Source organism: Lactuca saligna, chromosome 7, assembly GCF_052625555.1.
Source record: "Lactuca saligna cultivar CGN05327 chromosome 7, ASM5262555v1, whole genome shotgun sequence".
NCBI classification, from domain to species: domain Eukaryota; kingdom Viridiplantae; phylum Streptophyta; class Magnoliopsida; order Asterales; family Asteraceae; genus Lactuca; species Lactuca saligna.
This window is the reverse complement of record NC_136423.1, coordinates 74,590,848-74,611,706: the sequence shown is the minus strand read 5'-3', so window position 1 is coordinate 74,611,706 and position 20,859 is coordinate 74,590,848. Positions and strand designations below refer to the sequence as shown.

General features: G+C 37.5%; 1 long non-coding RNA gene across 1 annotated transcript; it reads left to right on the top strand.

The window, feature by feature from the left end:
* The first annotated feature begins 5,705 nt into the window (after nt 1-5,705).
* On the top strand, nt 5,706-7,638 carry LOC145004299 (uncharacterized). The gene is made up of 3 exons (XR_013662341.1): nt 5,706-5,806; nt 6,074-6,180; nt 7,595-7,638. It is a non-coding gene; the product is annotated as an uncharacterized LOC145004299 (long non-coding RNA).
* The last annotated feature ends 13,221 nt before the right edge of the window (nt 7,639-20,859 follow it).

Here is a 20,859-nt window from a genome sequence, read left to right as displayed (position 1 = left end):
AATATTGGAAAGTGGATTTAATTCTTTCATTTGTGGTAGTGTTATAATTTACCAAATGAGGAAAGGTTCTCATCACCCAAGTTTCAATTGGACCGAAACTTGGAATCATACAAGTTGTATTGTATGACGGATGAGAATTATCATCTTTGGAAAATTAAGACTAATTCCTTATGTGAACAAGGATAGGACTAATGGAATCAGGTACACTGGGTGTGTGCTGGTCAAGGTCCACCACAAAGATCAATTCGTCATGATTTACTAAAGTTTAGTAAGTATGGTTATAATTGCAAGTTTAAGTATAATTCTGTAATATTGAAAAGGTTTTAATGTATGGCAGAACGGATGAGAAGAATCAAATTTGGCAGAGAGATAAAAGTTTCTCAAATCCGAAAAGATGGGAGAGTACTTTAGTATCATGTTTTATGATCATCTTAATGATTTTGAAACCATATCACAAATTCATACTCTAAGAACATCTTAGTGCATTGTTATGACTAAGAAGAGGGGTCATGAATTATTGGATTGATTAAAATCAAGAAGATGAATCATACTTCGTTCCAGAACAATTCTTAGAGTTATACTCCAGGATTTTAACATTGAGTGACACAAAGTAAGGTTTAAAACACTTATCAAATATAGTGTAAAATGTTTTCTACTCTTGTACATTTGAAATTGGTATGTTGTGATGTCTTGGATGAGACAAAGACCGACTAAGACCAATTGTGTGAAGTGTTAGTCTTGATAAGAATCCACATTATCCCTTGAATATTTGTTTTGTTAGGGAATGGTTCTTGACTAGGGAAACTTATATGTCAAGAGGACAGTGGGAGCCTTAAAGATCCTAAAAGAGTTTCTAGATTTAATCAAGAGTAAAACCTGTGTTTTATCACTAGCACATGACTTGAGGTTTGTAACCTATCATGTTGACATAATTGTTGTGCCAATTAAATTGACTATACTTATGTTTTCTGTTAGTTCTAAATTGCGTGCATAACAACTTGGAAGCATTGGTGGGCCTTGTGCTACCAAGTGACAAGAAATTAAGATTTAAAAGGTTCAATCCATGTGAGGCTGATTTTGTCACTAACCTTGTCTTGTGATTATGGTTTTGACAAATTCACATGCATAGGAACTCATACACCATAAAATCTAAGTTTCATAAGGTTTCTCTCCGATTCATGGGAATGATGGTGAGGAAACGCTTTCACTAAGTAGATTTTAAGTAGATAGCAATTGTGTTATTTGCATTTTGAAAAGTCGTTAGTGGAGCATGTGTGGTTAACCGGCACACTAACATGGACTTGTGAGAATGGAAAAGGTCTAAACAATTGAGACTATGTTTCCAACATCGCCTTTCATAGTTCTTGAAATTGTTTAGACACACATGTGAGCTATCTACGGAAGGGTGTATGAATCTAAATTTTAGAAGTCCAACCGATTTCTGAATACATGTCAAAGCTAGTGGGAGCATAAGTGTTATGCTAATAATCATCATGTTAGTGAGAGCATGATAATTATGATTATTATTATTGCAAGCTAGCAATGTTAATTATAGAAAAACAAAAGTTTGAATTCGTGAAGTTGCAGGGGTTGAAAAATTGTTTTGCTATAATTAAGGGAGAGGAAAGTATACTTCAACTCAATTCTAAAAGCATATATTGAGATTTTAATCATCTTTAGTCAAGGATATATATATATATATATATATATATATATATATATATATATATATATATATATATATATATATATATATATATATATATATATATGTATTTTATGTTGGAATGGTTCAACTTAAAGAAATTCTATATATATTGGGTTATCAAAATTCGATTATGATTACGGCATCCCTCTTCATAGTTAAATTTTGAAAACATGGCAAATAAAAATATTGCAGCAAAAGACTGGTCTAGTATCATGTCTTTATGTGAGACATCATGAATCGTGTCCCATATGCTTCAGATATAGGATCGATTTCATGTGCTATAATATTCATTCTTTCTAAATTTTCCAAATGCTCAGGGCATTTAGAAGGGAAAAGTCTAGAACTGGATATGACTAAAGTGATTAAGCAATTGTCGAGGAAAATTTGAGGTTTGCCAAAGATTGGTTGCTCAGGGACATTTGGAAGTATAGTGTTAATTTTGGCAGGACCATATTGACATTTTTTCAAAAGTGGCAATTCATGTTCTGAAGTGATAGTCAAAATGGGACTATGGAAATGTCTCCATAGGTGGAAGTTATTCAATCTGTGTAAGATTAGAAAACCTTAATGCAAGAAGGATGTTCAAAGCAATGTACTTTGAATATGAGACTTTGTTTCCATAGAGTTGATCTTCTTTGGAATACTATGTAATGACTAGTGACAAGGTTTTGGTGACTTTATGCATAATCATTAGAAGAGGAATATTGCATATAAGTTTAAAATCTAACTGATTTCGGTAAATGGTGAGAATTAGGAATTCTTATATTTACAATAAGGATTTGGGATTATGAAATGAGCATCATTAGAATCATGTTTAATTGATCTATTTCACAAAGTTAGGATCATAGACAAACATAGTTTGCATACATGGAGTATGACATAACTATTGTTTAGAAAAATAAAGTGTACATGCTAGGAGCATGGGACGACTGTTGTTTTTATTCAAGTATTAAGTTGATTATTTGAAACATTATTCAATGAATAATGTGTAATCAATATGGTGATAAATAAAAGGTGGTTCTATTTATATTCAAAAGGGTTCTGAGACCATATTGGATTCGATTATTATTGTGTTTCACTTTGCATGTTTTGACTTCTAGAATAGCTAGGTTATTCTTTCCGAATAACTAAGTTATTTAAACACTTCACAATCGGTCATATGTTGGAAGTAGGTATGAGTTAAGACTGTCACGAATCAAGTTTGTAGATGGATAAGCGTGTTTAGACATAGAAATGGTTGCTACAACATTCAGGAGTACTCGTAAGTTATGAGTATTGGAATTAACCCAAGCTCACCTGTATTACTTCATGGAATTTATCTTGAGTGATTGTGAGATGGTAATATCATCTAAGTCTTCAAACCTAGAGATATGAGTTGTTGCCTATGAGTTGGTTGTATATTGATTGCACGAAAACGCATCAGCAACCTGATGTTATAAAACGTGCCTTTGTGTACAATTCAACAAGTAGTAGAACGAGCATATGAGTCGAAGTTTATCTGTTCCTTCTAGAAATAGAAGCGATATCTGGGCTCCTTGATGATTTTGTTTTGACCTATGTACCGGGCCCGGTCAGAACTAAATTGATGTGTTTGATTATGTTCTTTGTCAAACAAATTGGAAATCGGGAAACAAACTGCTGGACAATAAGTACGACGTTATTCCATGTATTTGTCCGGCTGATATCATGAGAACAGAGGATTATATGATCAGTTATCCAAAATGGCGCTTCATAGTTCAAAAGAGATTTCAAGAGCTACGATTGTTGGTTGGTTCCTAAAGTAATATAGGCAAACACAATTATTAGACTTATCCATGTCGGAGACAGTTGGATAAGATGTCTAAGTCCATAACTTATTTGGTATATACTTGACTCGACCCGACATGGTCTATTTGGGTTTCACTTCACACAAATGATTTATGGATAAGATTATGAGAATTGTATACTTATGGTTTATAATATATTATAAGTTATAATATATTAATATGAAGTCATGTTATTTAATTAGTATTTAGTCTTAAATTAATTATGAATTAATTTAGTGATTAAAAGGAAGATTAATTAAATCATGGGCTATTATATTTATATAGTGTGGGCTAACACTTATTTGGAAATAGGCTAAGCTTATATGGAAGTCAATGGATGATCCATGGAGCTTTTAACCCATGGATCCTTGGAAAGGAAAATACATGGGTTATTAGGGTTTTATCCTAATCATGCACACTCTATAAACAAGCTTATGTTGCATGAAATTGACCCTAGTGTGTGAAAAAAGGGTGTGGCCGATTTCTTGAAGCAAAGTATACACTTTCATAAGTTTTCCAAGTTTGTGGTGATTTGTGATTCCACTTGAGGCATTCACAATATTGGTGCTAGGCTCTCAAACTCCAAGCAATCAATCACAATCAAAAAGTATGTCTTTCTACTAGTAGTTTTATGATTCAAGATCCTTATGCTATGCTAGTTAGTAAGTAACCTTCACTACTAGAAAAACAGCCTTTTACGACGCGCAAACAATGACACGCGGTGATTTACGATACGCAAAACTGGGCGCTCTAAAAATAATGTCATCTCTTCTAAAATTTGAAGGATAAAGGGCGTGCTTTTGTGCATGCCCTAAAATTAATGTCCAACAAAAAAAATTAAAAACACGGAGGGCACTTATTTAAAAATGGGCGTCGTCTAGAAATGCCGCTTTATATTTTTTTAATGAAAGGCGCGTTCTTTAATTTTGCAGCTGGGGGGAAACGAAAATCCCAAAAGTTTGAAAGGCCGCCATTGTTATCCTCTACCTTATTTCCTTTTTTCTTTTCTATCTCTCTTTATATCTCTCTCACTCTAATACCCAAAAAAAACCCTAATTTCATCACCACTCCTCTTTTCTCCCGCAACAAAATCGCAATATCGCCAAAAATCTATGATCCCGTCTTTTGAACAGATCAAACCCACAGGGGTTCTCGATTTCTCTATGTTGATGTGTGGTGACACGAACAAAAAAAGAGTGTAGTGATTCTACCTTTCAATTTCATTTGTTGGATGCTTCAAATCGACTATTGTTTTGTCTCTCACAGGGGTTTCTTTATGCGTTCCCTTCACCCTTATTGATGTCGTTTTCCAAGGCCAATCTGGATAATCAGCATCATCGGTAAGTGGATGCTTGCATTCTTAACTCCTCTCAACCTTACATCAGCCTCATGTGATAATGTGATTCACGAAACGACGTCGTTTGCTGATGAAAGTTGCCTTCTTGCTTGCTTCCGGTCAGCCTGACATCACATTGAGATGGAAGACTTGGTGGTGGGTTTTCCTTGTGGCTGGTGGAGTTTCTCCTAATGAAGCTTTGCACTCTTACATCCCCTTTAATCGACACCTCTTCTTCTTTGCTGCTTACTCACCCTAAATAAGGTAATACCGATACCGACCTAGCGGTGGGGTTTCCTTCTTGACAGTGGTGGAGTGTTTCCCCAAAGCTACTTTGATTCAGTTCATCTTTATATTCTATTTGATTAGGGGTTCTTGTTACTAACCAAACAGTAGCCGGATGGGGAAGAAGCATCAGGGGAGGTAGGAGGTAATCATAAAAAGCGACTTCAAACTGTTACACTTTCTGCTCTTATTATTATACTAACCAAACATTATGAATTTGTTGTGCAGATAAAATCTTCCTATGGAATCTCAAGGAATCTTTTAATTAAATTCAAAGATGATATGATTGATCCACCTTAGCTCAAGTGCTTAGCTCAGAGTCTGCCATTAGTTTAGTGTTGGATATGTCAATTCGTTCACTCCCTGGTGATCATGGACTTCCTTTACAACAGGTTTGGCTATTGTTGTTTCTGTTTGACTTATTGACTTAATAATATATTTTGTGTTGTAATTTGTAAACCTATTTGCATTGATCAGGCTTTGCCAGATGTCCCACAGGGAATGGTGGATGCTGTAAACAGGGGTGGAGAGCTATTTTCAAATTTAACTGCAGGGACACTTGAACAGATAACTTAAATGTTCCAAATGAGCAGCTAAAAATCCCAAAATCTCCCCCTATGAATGATGAATTGAGAGTCTCAACTGGCTCAAGAACTCTTGAACCTGTTGCATGTAAGTAATACTATTTCTTATTCTTTTACACTTTTTAAAACAATCTAATTTGGTTTAAATATTTGTTCAAGGACTTTTTGCTTTTTCCTAAAAAAATTTCATTGTTGTTTCATTTTAGAGTATAACATCAACATATTCCCGAAAGATGCATCATTTTTTACCTGTTACCATGGTTATGGAAAAACTGAAATGTTGTTGTTGCATAAATGACCATTTTACCCTTGTGTTATACCTTAAAAATTAAGTTGCCACAAACGTTTGCTGCAGCAGAAGGTGTGATTCGAGGAAGATCATACAACATTAGGCTTGATGACCAAGTTCTACTAAGATTCTCACCCACAAAACCTGAATCAACTTATTACTTTGGTGATATGGTAAAAATAAACCTTTGTAATTGTTTTTTGACTTCATTTAGATAGAATAGCTTACTGGGTTAAGCAAAAAACTTGGCTTAATGTATTTGGGCACTACTTGTTTAGCTATTTACATTTACACCCCCCCCCCTTTTTTTTTTCCTCCAGACAACTCCTCTCATGTTCTCCCTTCATGGTGGCCTAAGAAGGTTTTACATTATTTTAACGATATTTTTCTTATAGTTGGATTTGAAAACTGAATTCTAATAGCTTCTTAAGATCAAAACTAGTGTAAAACCTTCTTAGGTTAACATATTTGTTAGAGTTGAAATTTATTCACAATCAAAACAATCCGTAACTACTATGTCCGGTTAAAACTACTATTAATAGTATTTATGATTAAATTTCATGATCAATCCAAGTTGCTAATCTTATTGTAATTAAATATATTTTCATCTGTATTATTATTTATAGAAAGTAAAATCTGATTTATAGCTGTTCTTAAATAAAGTCATTTGTTATTTACCATCATTTCTATATAGGCTAATATGTTCATTTACTCATTTTCCGACGGTTCATTCAGTATGGCACTTTATTCAGACATACATCATTACCCATTCAACCTATTTTCATTGTTAAAACTACTATTAATAGTATTTATGATTAAATTTCATGCTACTTTTTTTTGGGTACAATTCTCTCTTTTTTTTGGTGGACTTATGGATTTGACTTGATGGCAGAAAGGAGATAGAACTCTGCCTCATGAACCAGTACAAACTATTGCCCCACCTCCCCTTGAAGTACAGTTGTAATAGATGGCTTCCCCTGCTGTAGTTCTAACATGGTTAGCTTGAACCAATACAAGCTAACCATGATAGAGCTTCAGTTAGAAGCCCTGTGGAGTCCAATAACAAGGATCTTGAAGTTGTGACTATGTTTGCTGGAATGAACACCATTAAAAGAGAAGCGTATGAGGATAAAGCAACAACTAATGCACAAGCCACACCTACAATAAAGGAAACTCCATCGGTTCCTCCCCCTGCAAAAGAAGAGAAAAGAATTATTGCATTTCCTCTTAAACAGGAACATGAGGTAAATGAGGGTGTAACGTACAAGGGTAAGGCAGTTGCATCAGGACTTGATGTTGTCCCTGAAACTGTCCCATCTAGATTGACTTCACAACCAGGGAACTTACCTCAAACAAAAGATCTGGACCCTTCCAGAAAGTACCATGGTCCACTGTTTGCTGGATTTGAATCTAGAGAGAAAAAGGATAAGGCCGGATCTTGTTTGAGGTTACTTATATACCCCTGAATCAACTTATTAATATGGTGATATGGTAAAAAAAATAAATCTCAAACCATCTTATTTTCCTTAATCCATATCCTTTCTTTGGTTGAATTACTTATATACCCCTGTGGATTTCTGAACACAGATAGGTGGAACTCTTACCTTTTTCCACGAGGAAGAAACTAGAAGATGTCTTGAGGTACTAACATAACAAGTGTAACTTGCATTTTTTGTTCCATTGACATCAGTACAAGGGTATTTACGTCTTTTAACTTGTTTGGTTCATCTGTTCCAGCTTTCAGTATCCTTGGAGTTATCCGAGACTATAAGTCGTCGCTCTGCACATCCTTCTAGAAAATATTCCCCAACAATTACAAAGGTTTATGATCTGATTCTTTTGGATTTTTTAATTTTATTTAACTTATCTGAATTTATATATACACATATCCCAACAACCATACACATTACATCTCCTTTATCCTTCTCTATTTGTTCTCAGAATCAAATCAGGTTTCTATCTCACTTTCAATAATAATGATTATAATAATTATTATTATATGGGTTATAATAATAATAATAATAATAATAATAATAATAATAATAATAATAATAATAATAATAATAATAATAATAATACATGGATGATATAATTTGTATAATTTGTATTATTAGATTACAAAAATAACATCATTCCTGTTTACAGTGCGATGAATTGTCCAAGAAAGGAAGAACAATAATGCCAATTGAATTTCAGGTTCCATTTTGTATTATTGGATTACAAAAATAACACCATTCCGTTAAAGAGGTACTGTTTAGAATCTTGCATGTATATATGACTATATGTACTTCACACAAGTTTACATGATACTGTTCAATAAATATAGTTACTTTCTACTACTTTGTGATGTTTTTCCCCTGACACTTTAAATAACAGAGCAAGGAGAGCATTCTAAACATTCTGGAAACTTTAAAAGAACAGGGATATGGGTACACAGAAGATTTTGGAAGTTTTAGTCATGTTTCTTGTAGATGACTTGGTCGTTCACTTTGCAACAAAGCCTTCATCACTTGGTATGTGTTGTTATCTTCTCTCTAGTCTTTACTTACACTGATTTTACTCAAAGTGGCATATTTCTATCTTGTGCTTGACATAACAAGTGCTATTGGCTACTTGTTGTGCCTTTGAAGGGGTATGATTCTCATCACATCACTGAAGAACATCTAGGTGGAAAAATAATATCACGTTCTGTTCTTCTTTGTGCCTTTGAAACTGCAGGAGATGCTGGAGCCCTTAGAGAACCTAAGGACAAACTGGAGAAGTGAGTTGAAGAGCTGACGATTAGACTTTGAAAAGCATTTTAGGGTATATTTTTTATATTTCTTGTATCTAATTAGCTTGTAAATTTTTGTTACAACTATTGATTTGTTTTATCTTTCCATGGAACGATTATTTGTATGACATTAAATTTTATATAACGGATTTTATTTTTTGTATATGATATTTTATTTTCTATTATGAGACATTAAATACAAATTTAATTTGAAAATTAGTAAATCTATAAATAATTTTTTTTTTAACATTTAAAATTATGATACACAAAAATGTGTGTCATCTTCATTTATGACATGGCCTTTCTTGACAGGGGCTTTCTTGATACGCATTGCGTGTCATTAACACGCGCGTCGTAAGGTTACGACACGCGAATGCATGTCGTCTTCCTTTATGACAAGGCCTTCCTTGATACGCATTGCGTGTCGTAAACGTGCGTTGTAATTGCGCGTCGTAAATGCGCGTCGTCTCTCTTTATGACAGGTCCTTCCTTGATGCGCATTTGCGCGTCGTCTGAGCCTTTTACGACGCGCAATGAGCATCGTAAAAGGCTGTTTTTCTAGTAGTGCTTGGAAATCATTATTTACATGTATTTAGAGAAAACATAGATCCAAGGTTATTAGGGTTGCATGCACACTTTAGGAGTGTTAGAATGCTCAAAACCCAACAAATGTAAGTACCCACATATTTTCCCCAACACTCGAAGTCCCACATAAAGTTTAAACTTCGGGACGAAATTTCTACTAACGGGGGGAGAATGTGACAATCTGAAAAATCTTAGGGCAAACTAGGTCTAAAATTCAACCATGTACAGCTGAATTCACATCATAACAATAATATAATAAGAACTTTGAATGCTAAGGATACATGTTTTTATAGGTTCATTTGTTATTAGCTATATATGGGATGAAACCTAGATTGATTTATGTTATTATAAACAAAGCTTACACTAGTACTTATAAGTGTTGCAGTTCTTCATACAAGGACCTAATAATCATGAATATATGTCACACCCCAAAACCAGAATGGCAGATACGTTCGGGGGTGGAGAACGTCATGTATGGTATCACAAGCATGCAAAGTAGTAAACAAGCACAACATCATCCATTGCATTAATAATATAATTTCATACAATTGTGTTCTCACATGTTATATAGACACAAAAAAATATACATCCAAAACAAAAGGGGAGTCTTGAACGAGCTCTATCTTCTAAAAAACCTGGCTCTGGTACCTGTCTACTGGTGCCCAGAGAATACAAGTTATTTTCAAAGGGAGTATCAGCTTTAAAGCAGGTGAGATCATATGTATATTAGTGTCTGTGTTTGTATGAAAGCATTTTTAAGATGTAAAGTATAAGTTTTGTAAAGTTTGTATTTGTTTGAACACTCCTAGAAAACTCTATGTTTCCTACTAACAGTAGCCTTCTACCAAGGCATCTAGTATCTGTATGTGTGCCTCTTGTAAGAGTGTGTATTTTCCCAAATCCGTGCATCGTGTGAATGTTCACGAAGTGAATGTAATGGGAAAATATTATAGTACTGTAGTGTTGTCTTAAGTAACTACTGCTGTACTAACTACCTTAAACCATTTGTTATTTAAAGTAACATGTGACCAGCCTATATCCTGCTACCGACTCAATAGTAAAACGACGATGTAAGACGCCGTAAGAAATGACATTTTGCACCCGTAGACTTGCAAGTCCCACTGTAGCGAGCAACAAGGTGTAGGATAGTCAATCCAGTATAGATCTATACGCAAACTCATACGCTCCCCAATTAAGGAGATTTTGGATACAAAAACAGTCATGGCAGGTAGTGCCATGCCCGTTTAATGGCTCACATAAATGTATTAATGTATATGTAATGTATTTGTGTGCTAGCTGTATTGTGTGTTATTTCTCTATCTATCATGCATGTTTGTTTCTCATCATAGTGTCTATTGTTTGTTTCTCGTCATAGTATCATATGTTGTTTCTCATCATAGCATTATGTTTGTTTCTCATCACTCTGTATCTATTGACTCTTGTATGAACTGACTCATTGTATTGTTTAATTGTTCTAGAAATAGCATTAGTAACTTCCTAAACTACTCCTATAGTAGTTTAATAGCAATGTATGGACATGTTTGTATACCCTTGCTACCCAAAGGTATGGTTCTGAATGAAAGGACTTTTATGGCTATATATGTATATAGGATATGCAATTAATATTTAAACTACCTTCGGACGGATAGCCGATACCCTAAAGCCACATCCAAACAAGGAAAAGGAATTAAAGCGAGCTAGCCTTCCTAAGTCCTTTAAACATTACTTATATAACTGTACATATATAGGCAGGCATTTGACAATATATAAGTATAAAAGACTTTAAGTAAAGGTATTTGACAAGTAAGAGTTTGTAAAACAGTTTGAGGTAAAACAGTTTGGTAAAGAGTTTGAAAAGTAAGATAACCACTAGTTTGGTAGTTATTAATCACATGTGATTGATATAATAACTATAATTGTTCAACTTGTATTCCCCCCCCCCCATAAAAGCATTTAAAAACGTTTAAAATGTTAATTAAGGGGTATGAACTCACTTGTAGTGAGTGGTTTGGATGAACGGATTGTACAGGATGCTAAGTGTCAAGTGAAGAGTTGAGCACACACGCAGATCCTATTTAACATATAATGATACATTTATGAATATATTTAGTGTTACAACCATATGTGATTGTATATCAGGGGTATTTGGCTACACAAGGGAGTGTATGGTTAATACACACACTATAAGTGTGTGCGCGGCCATGGTATACGGCTAGGAGGTGTGTGCAGCCAGTGTGTGTGTGCGGCCGTACACATAGTGTTGTTGACTAAAGATGCTACCTTTTATGAAGAACGTCAAGGAGATTTGGATGATACTTGAGAGGATTTTGGGTCCTAGCTTTGTAGAAGTGTAGAAAGTGTTCCAAATGGCTAAGTGTTCTATATATAGAGAGTGTGTGGTTGGGATGGGAGTGTGGCCGCACAGTCTTGTGTGCGGCCGCACACACCTTGTGTTGGTGTGATTGGCTCAAATGAAAGGCGATACAACCACAATATTCATCCCACGACTCATACCCTGCTTATACTAGGCTTTAAACACTCTATGTGACCCCCAAACAGTGCTAGAAAAATAGCAAAACGAGTTTGACCTTCATTAATTTGAATATGTATAAGATAAAAATTTTGGATTGTCACATCATCCTCCCGTTAGAGAGAATTTCGTCCCGAAATTAGAGTTTAAGCAACTAAGTAAAATAACGAGGGTATTTCATTTTAATTTGATCCTCTCGTTCCCAAGTGAATTGAGGTCCTCGCTTGGCGTTCCAGCGAACCCTCACTATAGGGATACAACTTTGTTTCGTTTGCTTGACCTCCCGGTCCATGATCTCTACAGGTCTTCCACGAAGTTGAGGCTCTCGTTGATCTCGATCTCATCGAGAGGGATTACAAGAGTCTCGTCTAACATACATTTTTTCAAGTTCGAGACATGGAAGGTAGAATGTACATTACAGAACTCGCGTGGTAAGTTTAGTTTGTAAGCTACTGGGCCGATTCTAGCAAGAATCTCGAAAGGCCCTATGTATCTTTGATTTAGCTTTCCAGGCTTTCCAAAGCGTATCAAGCCCTTCCAGGGAGAGACCTTCAATATAACACAGTCGCCCACCTGCAATTCCAACGGTTTCTTTCGTTTATCAGTGTAGCTTTTCTGTCGATCTCTAGAGGCTTTCAATCGTTCACGAATCTGAACGATCTTCTCTGTCGTTTCCTGTATGATCTCCGGACCCGTGAGAATGCTTTCAGGAATTCGTCCTTTAGCCAACTGGGTATCACCCACCTCAGCCCAGCACAGAGGGAATCTACACTTTCGGCCATAGAGGGCCTCGAATGGAGCAACCTTTATGCTCATGTGATAACTATTGTTGTAGGAAAACTCGACAACAGGTAAATGAGTATCCCATGCTTTCCCAAAGTTGATCACACAGGCTCGCAACATATCTTCCAAGGGTTGGATAGTCCTCTCAATTTGTCCGTCTATCTGAGGATGATAGGGTGTACTCATGTCTAGCCTAGTTCCTAGGGAACTTTGCAGCGACTGCCAAAACCTCAAAGTGAATCTACTATCTCTGTCCGAGATAATGGATAAGGGAACACCGTGCAGTCGTACAATCTCCCTAATGTAAGTTCTTGTAAGTTTCTCCATCTTATCTGTTTCCTTGATAGGCAGGAAGTGTGTAGACTTGGTCAATCTGTCGACGATGACCCATATGGTATCAAGTGCACCCGTTGTCTTGGGCAACATGGTTATGAAATCCATAGTGATCCGCTCCCACTTCCATTCTGGTATTCGACCTTGACCTTGGTGCAAGTAAGGCATTTACTCATGAAGGTAGCAATATTTTCTTTCATGTTAGGCCACTAGTATAACTTTTTAAGATCCAGATACATCTTATCTGAACACGGGTGTACAGAATAACGAGTATTGTGCGCCTCGTTCATGACCAAGTCTCTGAAACCACCGAGTTTCGGGGTCCAGATCCGATCCATGAAATAAAAAGCTCCGCCACCCTTAGCCTCCAAGTTCTTATCCATCCCTCTCAGGGATTCACTCGCTACATTTTCAGGTTTCAAAGCGTCGAGTTGAGCTGCCTTAATTTGTGTGGACAAGTGTGAATGGATAGTCATAGTCAAGGATTTGACTTGACGAACAGAATATTCTTTCCAATTTAGGGCGTCAGCTACTACATTGGCTTTACATGGGTGATAACTAATTTCGCATTCGTAATCACTGAGTAGCTTGACCCACCGTCTTTGTCTCATGTTGAGCTCCTTCTGGTTGAATATATGTTGCATGCTTTTGTGGTTTGTAAAGATCGTGCTCTTCGTACCATACAGGTAGTGTCTCTAGATCTTCAGAGCAAACACAACTGTTCCTAGCTCAAGATCGTGGGTGGTGTAGTTGACTTCGTGCGTCCTCAGCTGTCTCGAAGCATAGGCGATAACCTTACCTCGCTGCATCAGAACACATTCGAGCCCTTGATTCGACGCATCGCAATAGACTAGGAAGTCTTCTATCCCTTCGGGGAGGGATAGTATTGGTGCGGTCCACAAGGCTCATTTGAGCGTTTGGAACGCCCTTTCCTGCTTTTCTTCCCAGTTTAAGGCCACGCCCTTCTGGGTCAGTGATGTAAGAGGTTTCGCAATTTGGGAGATGTTCTGAATGAACATGTGATAGTAGCTAGGAAGGCCTAGGAATTGATGAATTTCTGTAGGCGTCTTCGGTGCCGACTAGTTCTCAATGGCTTTGATTTTGGAAGGGTCCACGTGTATTCCCTCTTTTCTAACCACGTGCCCTAAGAATTCGACTCTTCGGATCCAAAATTCGCATTTCGAGAACTTTGAGTAGAGCTTCTCCAAATGTAATGTTTCTAAGACCTTATGTAGATGTTGACTATGCTACTCCTTACTACGAGAGTAGATAAGTATGTCATCGATGAAGATGATGACGAACTGATCCAAGTAAGGACGACACACCCTATTCATTAAGTCCATGAATACATCGGGCACCTTTGTTAATCTGAACGGCATCACTACGAATTCGTAGTGCTCATAACGAGTTCGGAAGGTTGTCTTCGGAACATCCTCCCATAGCACTCGTAATTGGTGATATTCGGATCTTAGTCGATTTTTGAAAAGAAGTTCGCCCCTTGAAGTTGGTCAAATAAATCGTCGATGCAAGGCAACAGATAACGATTTTTGACGATCATTTTGTTGAGCTCCCTGTAGTCGATGCACATACGAAACGATCCATCTTTCTTCTTGACGAACAAGATTAGAACTCCCCATGGTGAGAAGCTTGGTCTTATAAAGCCCTTGCTGAGCAGTTCGTTAAGTTGACTGGACAGTTCTTGAATCTCTGCAGGTGCTAGACGATAGGGTGATTTGGCTATGGGAGTAGCCCCTTGAACTAAGTCGATTTGGAATTCGACTTGACGTTGCGGAGGTAATCCTGGGAGTTCTTCTGGAGAGACGTCGGAAAAGTCGCGTACTACTGGAATGTTCTGAATTTCCTTCGTTTCTTGGCTCACATCGACCACATGAGCAAGCAATGCTCGACATTCCTTTCGCAAGAATTTCTGAGCTTGAATGCTCGAGATGATACGAAGGTTCGTGTCGGGTTTGTTGCTATAAACTACTAGAGTTTCGCTAGACGACAGATTAAGGCGAACAACCTTTTCGTAACACATGATATCGGCATGATGTAAACTCAACCAATCCATGTCAATAATGACGTCGAAACTTTTAATTGAGACCGACATGAGATCGATCGAAAATGAATGGCTATCTAAAGTTAGGGTACACCCTATGAATATATTGCTAGTGCTCTCTATCTTGTCATTAGCCATTTCTACTGTGAACAGTTCTTTAAGTGTTCGTGATTTTTGCTTAAGTAAATGAGCAAATTTTTGGTTCGCGAAACTCCTCTCCGCTCCACTATCAAAAAGTATGCATGCATAAGAGTTATCGAGGAGAAAAGTACCAGTGACCACTGTGGGGTCAGCAACCACTTCCTCGTGGCGTATGGCCAGAACTCTTGCCACTCCACCAGCAAACCCTGCCTTTGGGCAGTTCCTTTCAAAGTGGCCTACCTCGCCACAACCGTAGCAAGTTTGGCCCACTTTAGCAATGGGGACTTGGTTGATTGGTTTCGCTGGAGCTTTATAGAAACGGGCAGTGTGCCCTTTCATGTTGCAGTTCAAACACTGCATCTCCCGTCAGGCACCGACGTGGTGGAAGTTGCATTTGTTGCACTTGGTCAAACTTCCAGCATACTGCTTTACCGAAGCGGTAGCAGCAGGTGCTAACGCAGCATGAACTGCGACGACCTGCTGTTTTTTGGCAGCCTTTGTCTTCTTTTTGTCCTCCCAGAACTTCCGCTTGGGGTCAGTGGATTTGGAAGGTTCTGAGATGGCCAGGGTTCTTGTTGCGGCTGGGGTACAAACTCCATGGTCTATGAGCCGCTGTGCCAATCGTTTGGCACTATCAAATGTAGCAGGGTGTGATGCCAATACATTTCCCTGATATGGTGGCATCAGCCCCCCATATATACCTCTCGATTTTCTTTCCCTCTGTATGAACCATGTTGGGACAGAGGGCCACCGGTTCACAGAATCTGGCGGTGCAGGCGACTACGTTGGAGCCCTTCATAGTTAGGCTCCACAGTTCTTCCTTTAGCTTCTGGATCTCGCCCCTCGGGTAGTACTCCTCAATCATGAGGTCTTTCAAAGTTTCCCAGCCCATAGCATTAGCCACTATTAGAGATAGTGACTTAACATGGCTATTCCACCATGTTAAGGCTTTTGTTTCAAAGGTGCAAGCAACAAACTTGACCTTGCTCTCCTCCGGATAGGAACAGATTTCAAAAACCGATTCGGTTTTCTCAAACCATTGCGAGAGGGCAATAACTCTGCCAGTCCCTTTGAAGGACAATGGCTTTCAGTTGGCAAAATCCTTGTAGGAGCACTCTTTCAAGCGTATAGGGATTTGACCATGAGTGGATAGGATAGGGCTTCCTCCTCCAATGGAACCGAATGTATGATATTGAGCCATGGCTATAGCCACAGCTACAGCTACAGTAGCATTTAGAGCTGTCACGTCAAACTGAGGAGTAGGTGGTTGAGGTGGTGATGTTTCATTATTAGGGGTACGCCTTGGATTTCTACGAGGTGGCACCTTTGATCTATAAGTTTATGAAGATGAAAACATTGATAAGAATTTAATAGAAAAATTGACGAGTATGACTCATGGACTGACTCCCCATAGTCCAACAGTATAAATGAATAACACGACTAATTGTAAATGAAACCATTTGGATATAATTTCCATGAGACTAGATATCTATCAATAAAACTTGAATTACAGATGGAATGAGTTCGGGAAAAATGACCTAGAAGTAGGTCTTACATCAACCAAGATCGAAATTTTTTGACAGACTACAACCTAATCAAGACCTAACGGGTCCAAGATTTACAAAGATAGGAAACTAGACTAAAGTTTTTACACCAACTAGTTTATATTCAAAAGAAGAGTTGATGGGAATCTATCGGCGACGAGAACTACCAAAGTGAGTTCTTGACTCTAACAGAAGACGTTCAATGTCCCTCACACGGCTATCGGATCTTACTTGCTGAGATTGAAGTTCCTTGACTTCAGCTTGGGTTTCAGCAAGTTCTCTCTGCAGAGCTGCATTGTGGACCAGAGTCCTTTCATGAGCAGACTCTAGTTGGCGAATGCGGACTGTGTTAACGCAAAAGTTGGCATCAATCTCTACGACTTGGCCGATAGCTGCTCGACCCTGCTCTGTGTTCTGAGCAATCCTACGAACTATGATTGGTGGGACTCTGTCAGTGGAACCTCCATCAGTGAGGTTGTAGAGCTTCTTTCTCCATTGTAAGGAATGCGTTGACCTTATTCCTGACTCCATGTATTCAAGTTTGTGGCCCACAGGGGTGTGGGTCCTTGAAATGCTCGACGAGGGTTTGGGTTTTGACCAGCTGGGGGTAGGTTTTTGACTTATGGCTTTGAGTCAGAACCATCCGAAAAGCCTTCAACTTCATAATCATCAAAAGGGATTGGGTGATCATCTTTTGGTTCTTCTTCCAGCCATCCTACATTGTCGTGGTTGGGGTAGTACGGGTCTCCGGGAATATGGAATCCCGCCACTAAATCTACGCGAGAAAAGAGGTATAAGATATAACTAAGTGGGCGATCTAATTAGATAATTATAAGATGATCTTTATCAGTTACTCCAATACTTGTTTAGACCATACAAGTTATATGTATTCCAAAACATGATAGACCTTCGAATAAGTGATCCTAACTCTAAGCCCACAACCAAACAAGGAAAAGAAGTAAAGCAAAGATCGCAGATTCTAAGTCTATGACATCCGTAAAACCTTAGCGTATCCACTAAACAACTATTTACATACTAATGAAGACCTTTAGTTCTCAGATAGGTATAGTAACACAAAATACTCCTATAGTATTTTAAGTTTAATGTTCTGTTCTACTGTTCTTATTGTATTAGTGTTGGTAAGTTTTTAGACTTGTTGCAACCTCACAACCACACTTAGGCACATGCTAATCACTCCTTGGATAATGTAGTTGATCAGGCTACATCTTCCTAGGGTTTACCATATGTCTCTAAGTCTACTTGTGTTACATAACAATCGTAATACTTTTGTTCTGTCCTAGTGACACTGATTTTAGTATGAATACAAGTATGTATACTTGGTTAAATATTTTATTATTTAAAGGTATAAACTCTTTATTAGAGTATTTTAATCCTGCTTGTGTTTATAGTTCGTATATATTTTATGGGTTGATACACTCACTTCACTATAAACAAAGCTCTGATACCAATCTGTCACACCCCAAAATCGGAACGGCGGGAATGTTCGGGGGTGGAGGACGTCATGTACGGTATCACAATCATGCAAAGTAGTAAACAAGCAACAACATTATCCATTGCATTAATAATATAATTTCATACAAGTGTGTTCTGACATGTTATATAGACACAAATAAATATACATCCAAAACAAAAGAGGAGTCCTAAACGAGCTCCGTCTTCTCAAAAACCTGGCTCCGGTACCTGTCTACTGGTGCCTTGAGAATACAAGTTATTTTGAAAGGGAGTATCAGCTTTAAAGCTGGTGAGATCATAAGTATATTAGTGTTTGTGTTTGTATGAAAGCATTTTTAAGGTGTAAAGTATAAGTTTTGTAAAGTTTGTATTTGTTTGAACACTCCTAGAAAACCCTATGTTTCCTACTAACAGTAGCCTTCTACTAAGGCATCTGGTATCTGTATGTGTGCCTCTTATAAGAGTGTGTATGTTCCCAAATTCGACTATCATTAACCAAAAATATAGCTTTTACATTACCATGCATCCTGTGAATGCTCACGAAGTGAATGTAATGGGAAAATATTATAGTATTGTAGTGTTGTCTTAAGTAACTACTGTTGTACTAACTACGTTAAACCATTTGTTAGTTAAAGTAACATGTTACCAGCCTGTATCCTGCTATCAACTCAATAGTAAAACAATGATGTAAGATGCCGTAAGAAATGACATTTGGCACTCGTAGACTTGCAAGTCCCACTGTAGCGAGCAGCAGGGTGTAGGATAGTCAATCTAGTATAGATCTATACGCAAACTCATACGCTCCCCAATTAAGGAGATTATGGATACAAAAAATAGTCATGGCAGGTAGTGCCACGCCCTATTTAATGGCTCACATAAATGTATTAATGTATATGTAATGTATTTGTGTGCTAGCTGTATTGTGTGTTCTTTCTCTATCTAGCTTGTATGTTTGTTTCTTAACATAGTGTCTATTGTTTATTTCTCATCATAGTATCATATGTTGTTTCTCATCATAGTATTATGTTTGTTTCTCATCACTCTATATCTATTGACTCTTGTATGAACTGACTCATTGTATTGTTTCATTGTTCTAGAAATAGCATTACTAACTTCCTAAACTACTCCTATAGTAGTTTACTAGCAATGTATGGACATTTTTGTATACCCTTGCTACCAAAAGGTATGGATCTGAATGAAAGGACTTTTATGGCTATATGTGTATATAGGATATACAATTAATATTTAAACTACCTTCGGACGGATAGCCGATACCCTAAAGCCACATCCAAACAAGGAAAAGGAATTAAAGCGAGCTAGCCTTCCTAAGTCCTTTAAACATTACTTATATAACTATACATATATAGGCAGACATTTGACAATATATAAGTATAAAAGAGTTTAAGTAAAGGTATTTGACAAGTAAGAGTTTGTAAAAAAGTTTGAGATAAAACAGTTTGGTAAACAATTTGAAAAGTAAGATAACCACTAGTTTGGTAGTTATTAATCACATGTGATTGATATAATAACTATAATTGTTTAACTTGTATTCCCCCCATAAAAGCATTTAAAACCATTTAAAAGGTTAATTAAGGGGTATGAACTCACTTGTAGTGAGTGGTTTGGATGAACGGATTATACAGGATGCTAAGTATCAAGTGAAGACTTGAGCACACACGCGGATTCTATTTAACATATAATGATACATATATGAATATAATTAGTGTTTAGAACTACTAGTTATTGAATTGGGACCACCTTAGGGACTAGTAAACACTTATATTGAAGTGTTACAACCATATGTGATTGTATATAAGGGGTATTTGGCTACACAAGGGAGTGTCTGGTCAATGCACACACTATAAGTGTGTGTGCGGTTAGGGTGCGCAGCTAGGAGGCGTGTGCGGCCAGTGTGTGCAGCCAATGTGTGTGTGCGGCCGTACACATAGTGTTCTTCACTAAAGATGCTACCTTTTATGAAGATCCTCCAGGAGATTTGGATGATACTTGAGAGGATTTCGGGTCCTAGCTTTGTAGAAGTGTAGCAAGTGATCCAAATGGCTAAGTGTTCTATATATAGGGAGAGTGTGCGGTTGGGATGGGTGTGTGGCCGCACACTCTTGTGTGCGGCCGCACAGACCTTGTGTTGGTGTGATTGGCTCAAATACAAGGCGATACAACCACAATATTCATCCCACGAATCATACCCTGCTTATACTAGGCTTTAAACACTCTATGTGACCCCCAAACAGTGCTAGAAAAATAGCAAAATGATTTTGACCTTCATTGATTTGAATATGTATAAGATAAAAATTTCGGATTGTCACAATATACAAAGTGTATATATGGTTTGCGGCTTTGGGAATCTAACCCAAAAACAAAACCGTAAACCCTTCCTTGAAATAATGTAGAACCAAAAACCATAAAGGATGAGAACCTAGAGCCACAAACTAAAGATGCTACCTTTTATGAAGATCCTCCAGGAGATTTGGATGATACTTGAGAGGATTTCGGGTCCTAGCTTTGTAGAAGTGTAGCAAGTGATCCAAATGGCTAAGTGTTCTATATATAGGGAGAGTGTGCGGTTGGGATGGGTGTGTGGCCGCACACTCTTGTGTGCGGCCGCACAGA